We start from the raw sequence: 12,896 nt of genomic DNA on the forward strand, positions 1-12,896 counted from the left end.
AGATGCCTGGGGCTGGGAGGAATGTGGGAGAAAGGCTGCCCGCACCAGCCCTGAGCTGGATGAATACCTTCCATGGCACTGCTTGGCAGCTGCTAGTCTCAACCTAGCAGTGCAAGTAATCTACCAAGCAGATCTCCCACCAGCGGAATAACGGCCATTGGCAACATTTGAACAATTGGGTTGTGGCCCTGCCTCCAGGTCTCAATAGAAGCCTAAGTGTCACTTCCTGCAAAATAGTTCAAACTCAACATTCTGTAGTATCTTAGAGGATAAATCTCCCCCACAGCATAAGACTCGGTGCCAAAAGCGCTTGTCCCGGCTAGCTAAATGTGAGTTCTGTTTCTATTATGTCTGATTCTGATTGTGTATATCTGCTGTGGGTGGTTGTGGCACAATTGACCCTATGCTCCCAGGGTCCTGAATACAAGTATTAACTAGGTACATAACGACAGTGCGCTGATAACAGTATATATGTAGAGCATCAAATGTAATTAAAAACAATAATAAGTCATGAGCCCACAGCCGACATGTGTATCGACCACAGGTCTTTTTCCATGCGTGTTTCAATTCCTTTACATACCGTAAAACGAAAACAAAAAAATGTATACATTCCCTATTGGTGAGAAACAATTTAAATAGTAATATTACAGCATATATGTGTCATGTCATAAATTAGCAAAAATAACTGATCAAAATGGCCCAGTAGAACACAAAAAATTATGTATAACACTGGGGTGCTAAGACCAGGGTGTATTTGGCTAACACAGAGATCTGGGGATCTAATATATTGTTGTTCCTATTTGTTGCTTAGGATTTCAGTGGACATATTCTACTGAAGTTTGGGTTTAAGTAAGGAATTGAGATAGGGTAGCCTCAATTACCAGGATATGGTCTGATTTACAGGTTTACACATGGGTTCCTAAGACTTGGGAGCACACATGAATAATGTAGGATAATTGCACTCACGCTCACGGTTATTAGTGAGAATCATGCATGAAGGGTTAAAATAATTCACTGCATGAAAACACATGCATTATGACATATTCTTGGCTCTGGTTTCACCCACAGTTTGCTTAATAATAATGGATGTTCACGTGGATCTATTACGGATATAGAATGTTTCAATTCCTAATATGTAGAATATGTTTCCAGCTGTTCTCATTTTTCAATTAAGTGTTCTGTTCCAATCCAATCCCCCTTCTTTTTCTGTTTATATGATTTTGGTGCTTATATTTTGGCATTACCTTCTAGACTATATGTCCATTTTTAATTGTGGAATGTTTTGTGGGATTATTGTAACTGGATGTTGTTCTCCATCCGCCTTGCCCATTTTTTGTGTCCTACTGCGCCGTTTTGATCCATGTTTTTTTTCCAATTTATGACATGACACATATGTGTGTGTGTTTTACGATATGTGAAGGAATTGAGACAAGCTTGGAAAAAGACCTGTGGTCGAAACACATGTCGGCTGTGTGCTCATGACGTTTTTGATGAAATTTGATGCCCTATGTATATACTGGTATCAGCGCAGTGTGGTTATGTACCTACCCAAATATCCCCCAAAGTAGTTGACATCAAAATTAAGAACCTCAAACAATCTGCTTTTATTTCAAGATACAAAAAAGGCCTCTTGTTTGAGATGCGGCCAAAGCCCCTCTCGCATAGTTTTTTTTGCATCAGTGCATCCTCATAAAATGTATAACCAACAGTATGTCTACAGTCCTCCACAGTATGGTGTACATATCAAAACAAATTCAGGTGGCACCCAAAATAGGTTTTGCTTTACTAAGTTGTGTTAAGCTCCCAAATAAGAGTTGGGGATGGTGTTTTGGGAAAGGGTGCATGATTGCTACACATAGGCTATTATGTTGGTGTCTGTGTGTGTGCGAGTCAGTGTGTACACTTTACTTTTATGTGTGTACATAATATCTCCATCATCGATACAAACAATAACAACGCTACTGTATTCAGTACATATAGATGGTAAAAGTGATCAACAGGGATGCTTAGGTCCTTGCCGAGCTATAGTTAAACAGACTCGAAAACCTTCTCCCAAGATTAACCCATCTCGGTCTGGTTGGGTATTTTAAAGGGAGATATTCAGCAGATTGCCTCAGATATAAACGAATCATTATTTATCCTAGACCTCAAAGTAAGAAAGGTGGCAGTCTTGTTTTCCCTCAATGCTGAAAAAGCCATTTCTGAGTCAGACTGTGAAGATGCACCCTCCAAGCTCATTCACCCCTTGGAGCTGCTTTAGACTGTTGTTTAGGTTTGTTAGCTTGTGAAAAGACAAGTGGCACCCCAAGAGAAACAAAAATCAAAAGAGATACAAAGGGAGGAGTTCCCACAGAGGGTAAGATGCGGAGAGGACTTCCAGCATATGCTGCCTAGGCGGGAGTGAGAGCCAAAGTCTATGGGTGATGATCAAAGTATGACTAGAAAAAGTCGCTGGCGACTGATGGGCCTTGGCTATAACCCGTGATGAGAACAAAAGAAGAGAGACCAGAGGAGAGGGCAACACTAGATGCCATAGGTGAAGATAGGGGCTGGGGTGTGGAGGAAGCCCAACAAATGCCAGAGTGACCCAGTGTTCCCTTACAAGTGGACAGTGGGTAGAAAGCCACGAATGAGAAGAGGAGGTGATCACGAGGTGCAAAGCCACAAACAAATGCACAAAGGACCTGCTGCGTGCAGAAAGTAAGAAGCAAGAGAATGTTCACCAGCCTGAAGCGAGGGCCTAGTGCTACAGTGTGGCAATATGATCTAGAGAGAAAAACTAGGGCGTTGCAAGGAAGCCTAGAGATAAAAGTGAGATTGGGCACTGCCACTCGCATTGAAACTGGAAATGTTGAAAATTAAGAATAAAATGCTGCATGCTGGAACTTATAGAAACAGTTCCTAAAACAGTGAAATGAGTGTGCATTGAAAATAAAGCACTCTATGCTGAAACTTATAAGGGCAGCTGCAGGAACCAATGAGAAACAACAAATTGAATAAGGGAGTCTTGAAGGGGTGCTAGACAGGGTCAGCGGTAATGGCCACCTGAATCGTGCGCTCGCCCAGGGAACCTGCAATCCGCTGCCAATTTTGTGAAAGAAACTGATTTAAAATCAAATAGGTCTGTGGCAGATGAATATAAAGCCCTGGGATACCAGAGACATGGCTTTACAGCCATAACTTGATGTTTTCCGATGCAAGTCGCGTGGCCTGTACAGGCTGGTGAGGACCAGTCCGCCTGGTGAGGACCTGGCACGGACTGGTCATGCCTGTTGCCTGTGGTGAACCCCAGTGGGGGAACTGTGCCATCTGCAGCTTGACAGGTTAGAATTGCTGTTGACAGAGAGCTAGCACTGTTCTCTGATTCTAATTCCAGCAACTGGTCGCTAAGGCCTGTCAGGTTGTGAGGATGTGCGGCTGACACGGAGGCATGGTGCCCTTCTGTGACAGGCCCTACTCCAATATACACCTCTGACTCTGCAGAGTTGGGTACTTGGAGGCACCGAAATTTTGAGCGATGTGGTGGATGCGAGGAGGCCTGGCGGTGTACCCGAGGTGACCTGGTCTGGTGGGACTCTGCAGGGTGCGGCTAGTGGATTTTATGGCGTCTACTCTCCTGGACCTGATGCGGTCCGATGCGACTGGGGGGCTGCCTTACTACACAGAGGTAGCTCAGACTCTGGGCCCTCTAAAAGATCCTGCTGTGGCCGACGTGGGTGGTGCGACCTAGTGCGAAGACTCCACTGAACGCATTTCAACCACCTGTAGAGACACTGTGTGCAGGTAGCTTGCCCTGCACTCCTGATCTGGTACTGGTGCCCTTTCCCTGGGGCCAGTCCACGGTGTGGGGGCTCACCAGGCCCGTATGACTGGTTACCTGAAGCTGGTCGGCCTACACCTATCTACTCCCTTGGCGCCAAAGCATTTAGGGCTTGGATTTTGTTTTTAGCTATGGGGTTTATGAGACAGCATGTGGTGTCCTGGACTGCTAAGAAAGTGGGGAATGCTGTGCCTCACTTGATTGCTGCCACCGGCCAACCACCGTCCTGGAAATCAAAAAAGCTTGGGAAGAGCGAAGGCTTCCCTTTCATGTGAGGTGACATTGCTTTCTATATAACCAATCTCATCTCTGTGCTGTGTGTTCCGAGGGGCGAACCCCTCCCTCTGTGGGCAAAATGCCTGGGTCTAGCTCTAAAAAGCATCCCCTAGACGTATTTGACAAGGGCACTCCTAAATGCAGGATCCCTGCCCACCTTCCACGTCTATACCTGCATAGATTCCTTCTAGGGAGTAGCAGTCTGTAGACCTGCACTCCATTATGCTTCAGATGAAAGGCACCTTGAGTACACTAGATCAAAAAATGTACACTCTCACTGGCAGGCTGGAGAGCTCAAAACACAAGATTGAGCTGTTATGTGGTTGAATGTTGGAGGCAGAGACGCACATTCGCCTAACAGAAGACTCTGTCAGCTCCCTAGAAGGGAAAGTGGCACACCTGGAAAATGATATGAAAGCAGTATAAGAGAAAAGTTATGACCTGGAATACAGAGTGTGCTGTAATAGTATTCGTATAGTCGGCCTACCCGAGTAGACTGTGATATAGACCTGCTTGAGTTTTTCTTTGAAAAAATAATTACTAGTCATGTTGTGTCATCCTTTCCTCTGATCACTTCTTGATTGAGAGAGCACACTGTATGATTGTTCCTAGTGCTGCCACGGGATGCCCTCACGCACCATCATTGCCAAGGTACTAAGTTATAGAGACCTGAATTTTTTTTTTTATATTGGTTTTTATTGGCATTTCTGAAGAAGAGGAACAATAAGAACAAGATGGGGTGTCACACCCCCAGAACAACTTACAGGTTATCATTCCCCAACTTTTAATTTTCCCCCTATCCCTCACCCAGACGCACCACCAAGGTGCCATCCCTGATTGGGCTGATCGGAGAAGTTCCATCAGTCAGTCGATCAAATCCCTGGCTGAGTTTTCCAAAGTCTCTTATGCTATGACCTCCTCAGAGACTGGCTTCTTGCTGGGGTATGTAATTTCAGTGGGGCTGGGTCTGCTTTCCCTTGGGCCTCTATACTCTGTCCTTATTGTCACAAAACATGTTGTGGAATTGCAACCATTCAGTCTCCACCTGTGTCCTATTCCCCAGAATTGCGGCTGATATCTTTTCCATGATGTAAATATCTTTGGCTGTGGAAACCCATTCTCGGACCGTGGGGAGGTGGCCCCTTTTCCAGTGTCTGGCACAGCATTCTCTTGCCGCCAATAATAGGAAGTGTGCCAGGGTGGGGAGCTTACTCCATTGATCATCTCTCCTCTCCAAGCCGAACAGCACAAGGACCGGGTCCAGCTCATAAGTCCCCCCTTGCGCATCCCTGATCCAACCCAGCACCTCTGACCAGAACATCTGTACCTTGTCACATATCCACCACATTTGCCAATAGCTGGCCTTTTCCCTGCATCCGTGCCAGCAGCGGGGGTCCACCGTGGGGAACATCTTAGATAGGGAAACCGGGTTGTGTTGCCATTTATGTAGCAGTTTTATGGAGTGCATTTTGTATTGGAAGGAAATTGAGGTCTTGAAGGCCATCTCGCAGTGATGTGCCCATAGTCCATCTCCCACCTCCAGTCCCAGATCCCTTTCCCATTTTGCCCTAACACCCCTTGTCGCCCACCCCCCCTCTGGGTTCCAGCAACGCTCCATAAAGGTGGGAGATGAGCCCTTTCATTTCTACCCATGAGTCTAGGACTTTCTCAACTGAGTAAGGTCCCTGCAGATAAGTGGCTTCCATTTCTCTAGTTTGAATATCCCCTTAAGTCACAGATATAGGAGCGGGGGCAGAGTACCAATTCCCAGTGAGTCCTCCAGTTTTTTAATATTTATTAACTTGTTTTCTTGGATCAACTGACCCACCCTGCAGAGCCCTGCCTCAAACCAGGTCTGGTAGTGTGCAATCCCCGGGATAGCGTCCCTGAATGGTGGTGCCCAGATGTGGCTCATCGGGGAGGGCCAGGTGGTCACCCTCTCTCTTTTCCTGCGAGAGCCCTCCACATTGTCCCCAGGAAGGGTTGTTCCTTGATCTGCTTCGGGAGCTCCCGCAGCGGGACCCACAGCCACTCCCCCACCGTGGCAGGACACAAGTAGCGGTTCTCGAGGTAAACCCACTGTTTGTCCACATCCTCTCTAAGGTGGAGGAGCAAAGCCCTGAGTTGTGCTGCTCTATAGTACACCTGTAGGTCTGGGAGGCCCACCCCTCCCTTCTCCTTTGGGAGGGTAAGAGTCTCGTATCCTATCTTGGGTTTCTGGCCTTGCCAGATAAAGCTCAAGATGCGCCATTTGGCTTCCCTCAGATGTTCTTCGGGGGCCTGTATCGGGAGCATCTGGAACAGATATAGCACCCTGGGAAGGAGGTTCATTTTGATCATATTTAATCTTCCCATCCATTATATCTGCCTTTTGTTCCACCCCTCCATCGCCGTATATAGCCTGTCAAACAATGGGGGATAATTAGCACGTACCAAATCCTCATCCCGTGTGACGATATTTATTCCCAAATATTTCACCCCTTTGGTCTGAAGTTGGAGGCCGAGGGGTTGCAGATCTTCTATGTTCTGATCTGCGTCTGGGGTGAAGGGGGAGATTGCGGATTTGTTCACATTCACCTTAAAGCCCGAGAAGTGTCCAAAATCCCCTATCGCTTACAGGGCTGCCGGAACGGAGTGGGTGGGTGCCTCAAGTGGAGCATAATGTCATCTGCGTATAGCCCAATTTTAAAGGTTCTATCTCCCACCTCGATACCCCTCACCTCGACAGAACCTCTCAGATAGCCTGCCAATATTTCCATGGTCAAGGCGAACAACCGGGGGGACAGGTGGCATCCCTGGCGCATCCCCCGTTGAAGCCTGAACGAGCGGGAGAGTCACCCATTGACTGTGACCCTGGCTGACGGGTTTGAGTACAGGGCCTTGATGGCGTGCCGGCGTCCTTCCCCAAACCCGAGCTTCACCCAAAACACCATGTAGGAATCCCCAGTCCACCCGATCAAAAGCCTTTTCAGTGTCTATGGCCAATAGGACCAGATTGTTCTCCCCCTGCAGAGCCTCCCTCATGAGGTGCATGGTCTTTCTCATAGTATCTGCTCCCTGTCTCCGCTGTATAAAGCCCACCTGGTCTGAGTGGATGAGTCTTGGCATGAGGCCCTCCAGTCTCTTGTCAATTATCCTGGTGAACAGCTTTGTATCGACGTTCAATAGGGAGATGGGCCTATAGGGCCGACAGTCTCCCGGGTCCTTACCTTCCTTGGGGATTACTGTAATTAGAGCCTTTCCAAATGAGGAGAGAGCCTTCCCTGTCGCCATAATGTTGCAGAATAGGCTCTCCAGGAACCCCGCCAGTGGGCCCGCAAAGGTCTTGTAAAAGCCTGCTGTAAACCCGTCCTCTCCCGGGGCTCTACCTACTTTCAAACCAGCTATTGCCACCAGGACCTCTTCTTCCGTGATCGGCCTTTCAAGCTCTGAGACCTCACTGTGAGTAAGCATCGGTAGAGACACCCCTCCCATTGCTTCCCCGTCCCGGATGCCCTCGTTCCCATAGAGAGATTCATAGAACTTGTCAAATTCCTCTGCTATTGCCTCAGGTTCTGACTTGGGACAATCCTTGTCCCCCCTTATCCTATTCACCCACCTCTCTGCCCTTTGACCTCGGAGCTTAGCCACCAGCATAGCATCCGCCTTGTCCCCCTTTTCATAGTATCTTTGCTTCAGATACTGAAGGCCGGATATGACCCTCCCCATCTCAATTCCTCTTAATTCTTGCTGTTTATCCCTAGCTGCCTTCAGATCCCTTTCCTTTTCTTTCTCTTCCCTTCCCCTCCCCTCTTTCCAGGAGGCGAATCTCACACTGAAGTTTCTTAGACTGCAGTGACCTAATCCTCTTCTTCTCCTCACCCTCTCCGATCAACTTGCCCCACCAGGTTGCCTTGGCCGCGTCCCAAACTATCACTCGTTCTACTTCTCCCGTGTCATTTAGCATGAAAAATTCCTTGATATCCTCTCTCATTTCTTCTCTGAAGGGCTCATCCCGCAGGAGCAAGTCGTTACAACACCACAAGGATTCCCTGGGTTTGAGTCCTGACATGGCAATGTCCGCCCCCACCAGGTCGTGATCAGACCAGCTTTTAGGATGGTTTTCACACATATCCACTCTGCTGGCATGTTGGTGCTCCAGGAAGATATAATCAATCCTAGTTCTGGACCCATGGACCGCTCAGTGGAACGTGTATCCCCGCGTAGCCGGGTGCACTTCCCTCCAGATGTCAACCAGACCCTAGTCCCACATAAAATCTGTAAAACCCTGATTCCCGAGACCTGATTCTTAAAGCTGCCAGGGAGAAAGGATAGTTGAGCTATGACAATGCCTTCATCTCTGTATATCTGCTCGGTGTCTCTGTGCAGGCTGCCAGGCAAACATCCCTTCATGTTAAGCACAGCTTAAGGGCTAGAAATGTGAAATATCAAATTCTGTTTCCAGCAAAGCTGAAAGTAATACATGAGGATAAATCACATTTCTTTACTTCTCTGGAAGAAGTCCTGAACTATGTTGACTCTCTGGGACACTGTCTCTCACATTTACTATTATCTGCATGTGTCTCCTTTTCCTCATAGGTTTGCTAGCTAGGTTGTGTTCTCTCTATTTGCAGCCATTTGTAAGAAATCTGACACTGAGCGAACCCCCCACAATCCTCCGCGCCCAGCAATAGCGAGATGCAGACGTTTTTGGTGTTGTTTTTTGAACCTTTATTTTATAGACAGTTTTACAACAATAGGCACACATAGTACTGCACATTTGGCATTGCAGAGTGTACACAATAAATAACATGTCATGAGGTTATAGCCTTATTTAATACTCCATATTCACATAACAGTAATGTACACAATCTCCTGGGCCGCTCATTCAGAGGCAGCTGCACAACTCACTACCCCATCCGTGTCTGCAACACTCGGGTATAGTCTAAGTGGATTCCAAATGTCTTTGGGGCAGCAAGCAGACGACACAGTGAGTACATATGCCTCTTCCATTTCATTAGTAAAGACCAGATCACGCAGCCATTCTGACTTACCAGAGGCATTTTTTGATTTCCAATGTTTGAGTATGCATCGCTTTGCTATAGCACAGGCAATGTTAAAAAAATTCGCTGTGTAACAACAGACACTTTACCTATATCCTCCATTAAATATTCAATCAGTGTTAGTGATGACAGTATATCCAATACGACAACCAATTTCACCCTAGAATGCTAGAATCAGAGGGCATTCCCAGTACATGTGAAAGAAATAGGCTTGTGCTTTACCACATGTCCCACATTCATCACTTACATCCGTAGAAGTCTAGCTAGGGTGTAATGCAGATGATTAAGGATTTTAGACTGTATCTGCCGGAGCCCCGCATTAATTGAGACTGTTTTAATCAATTGTCAGCATTTGCTCCATTTATCCTCCCCAAATCTCGCTCCCATTTAGCTTGCAACATATATTTCAACTTGAGGTGAGTCTGGAGCAGGCAACACAATCTGGACACTCCGCGCCGGGTCTCATCTGCATCTACAATCACACTCACACAGGCATGGGTCTCTGGTTCAGCAGGGAAAGAGGGACACTTCCTATGTAACGCGACCTGTATTTGATAGTATTGCAACTCCCGGAGGGGGTCACCCCCCATTTTATATAAGAAATCCGCTAGGAACACAAGCCACCCATGTGGAAGCATATCCCCCATCCTCAGCTTGCCCAGGGCATTCCAAGGCCATCTGAGTTCCATGTCAAACGTGGGAGAAATATCGGGGAAATACCACAAAGGAACAGCACTGTTATAGGGTGTTTAAATCACCAATTTACTAAATATTCTAGACCAAGCATTTACTGTGGTTCTGACCGAATCAAAAGTGCAGGAGTCAGCATACCAGTCACTAAATATAACTGACTATAGGTCTGTGGGTGAAGTCCCATATCGTTCCAGCGATACATGTGTGACCTTAGGCCCATCAACATACTAGTATCCAGCAAAGTGAGCTTGAGCAGCTAAATAATAGAGTTCAAGACCTGAGCTGCGAGCCCCTCATGCTCATATGGTTCAGTAATTTTCTCTCAGATAAACCTAGCCATTCCTTCCCCCAGACAAACAATGTAATAAGTGATTTGATCTTGACAGAGAAATTCCGCCCTGGCCATATTGGGACATTACAAAAAAATATAACACCTTGGTAGCACCACCATCTTCAGCAATGCGATACGGCCATATAACGAAATCGGTAGCCCCCTTCCACAGATTCAGTTTAGCTGCAAGTTGTTGTAAATAGATATTTTGGTTGTCAGCATATAATGTTTGCTGAGTCCAAGACACTGTTATCCCAAAGTACTTAAACTAAAATATATGGGGGACTAGAGGAACCCCCGGAGGTCCGCCGGCTGCACGGTGGAGGGCATCAGGGGAAATAATTCAGATTTGGTGCTGTTCATCTTAAACCCAGAGTACTGTGTAAATAAATGTATATCCCTTGTGATTGAATCGAGGTTCAGATCAGGGTCCGGGATATACAATAACGCATCCACTGCAGATAGAGATATTACTTGGGGCAGGTTGGCTATCCTGACCCCCCCAGTGTCCATGGGCACTCCTAATCCTTGCTGCTAGTTGCACAATAGTAGTGGGGAGAGCAGGCACCCCTGTCGGGTACCCCTGCCTAGTGAGAACAGTGCCGATGTGGTTTGATTTGTGCAAACTCTGGCCGTCGAGTAAGTACATAATAATTTGACACATTGAGAGAAATAGGGGCCAAACTGAAATCTATGTAGCACCTGGAACATATAGCGCCTCCGAGTTGAAATTTTTCTCAGCGTCCAATGACGCAGCAACTGCTCTGGCTTGGGGATTAATCTGTGATATCATGCAGAATAACCTTCTTGGATTAAATGCCATAGATCTGGTAGGAATGAGTCCTGATTGGTCAGGATGCACCAGCTGAGGCATATGCGGATGTAGTCATGTAGCCAGAACCTTAGCAAACACCTTTCCATTCGCAATAATTAAAGAGAATGGTCTGTATGACGGCATCTAATGGGAAGGCCTGCTGGGCTTCAGCAGTACAGTCATAATAGCCTCCCATATCAAGGGATTCTTTCCACACCTTCAGTAGTCTTGGTGCTAGTTTTCCTTATGCTATTCTATCCCCAAGCCATCCGCCCCCGGGACCTTCCCTGCAGCCAACGATTTTTTCAGCGGCAGCCACTTCCTCAACCATCACCGGTTGCTCCAGTACCTGACTCATCTCCAAAGACAATGCTGGCAACTCAACTTCATGCAAATGATGGATTAGATCATTACCCGTTGCGATATCACAATTAGTATATATACATATATGGATCAGTTTTATGGTGTGTGCTTTACAATGTTCATCATCAGTTATGACATAAATTACACATTTTTATAGTTGTTGCGCTTTTGAAAATCACATAGGCAAATGCCATATTTTACAATGAATCTGTCAATGTTGTTTAGTCCTTCTAATAATCTTTTGAAATTTATGGTGGGAAATATTTCCCCTAAAAATCTACAAATAGGTGCACTGAAGCAAATTAATGTGGGTCATATTTGCATTCAACTTTCATAACAATGTCAATTATAATCTTCACAGAAATTTCACTTTTCTGGCGTTTGTGTCCACAACCTGTCAGAAAGGTCTGCATCGTCTTGTTTTAAAGGCATACAATTTACATTTGTACTGTCAAAATTTCACATTACTAAGTTTTCAGGTTACAGAAATAAAAGTTTTAAGAAGAAAAAGGCTTTAGAACCAAGGGGCTAGCTTTGTCCACAAGGTGGCCAGTCTTTCAACCCCCCAAGCCAAATGTCTTTCTCTGGCCCACTGGCACAGATGTTGTCATGACTACTTCTTTGAAGTCTCAGTTGAAGTTGAGGAAAGGTGTCGGCAGGAATTCTCACCTCAGTGGCAGGGCTGTCCATTGTCCTTGGGCTGCAGAAGGCCAGCCAGTCTGATGAGGTTGTGAATTCCCCCACCATGGCCCTTTCAGAGTTTGTGAAGGAAATGCCATCCTTGCAAAACTGGTTTTAACAGCAATTCCTGGGCCTAGCTAGGAGGATTATGTCTTTTGGGGGGAAAATACAGCATAGCACCATGTACACATTTTTGCAGCTTTCCTCCCCATAATGTACAATTGTGTTCCTGTCAGAGCTATAGTATTATTGTCCTTTTACTTTCAAGGAGCAGTTTTCTTACTTGACAAAAGCAGAATTTACACGTGCCTTTATTTCAGTACATGTTAAGATTCTCAATGCGGGGCTGCAGTGCACATTTTCTTTGGGCATTTACTTTCTAATAAGCCTCTCAAAGCTCTGGTCCTTTTCTCCTCTACAGGAATATGAGTGGCAAATGAGTTATGTGAAATTGACACATAGCAAAGGAGGGAGAAAGCTTCTTTGAAGAATTTTGCACGTATTACTTTGTTTCAAAGAAAAATGCTAGCTGTGCAGCAGCAAGGTAACTTCTTCTTTTCCCAGACTTGAGCAGATGAAAACACTGCTGTTCTACAGGGTTTATCTGATTTCCTGGCATTCCGAGGCAAAACACAGGAAGGGCTAGGTTGCGCAGAACACATTTTGGGCTGTTTAAAAACAAAAAAGTAACCAGGGTGAAATCATCCGGAAAGCATGTAATTTTTTTAAAGCAGCACATAACTTGGTGATTCAGGGTGTAAGGGGCCATGCAGGCCCGTTTTTGTTTGCAATGTTGAAATTGCCTGTCCCACAAGTGCCAGGGTGGGAATCCATGAAGGGCACAGCTTTAGGGTGTTTTATAATGAAAGGGGGACA

At 46.1% G+C, this 12,896-nt stretch overlaps 1 protein-coding gene across 1 annotated transcript in view; it reads left to right on the top strand.

Moving 5' to 3' along the window:
* DDR2 (discoidin domain receptor tyrosine kinase 2) overlaps window positions 1-12,896 on the top strand; it is a 1,291,881-nt gene that overhangs the window by 633,266 nt on the left and 645,719 nt on the right. The window lies entirely within an intron of this gene.

This window comes from Ambystoma mexicanum, chromosome 1q (genome assembly GCF_040938575.1).
Source record: "Ambystoma mexicanum isolate Mex_15411 chromosome 1q, UKY_AmexF1_1, whole genome shotgun sequence".
NCBI lineage: Eukaryota > Metazoa > Chordata > Amphibia > Caudata > Ambystomatidae > Ambystoma > Ambystoma mexicanum.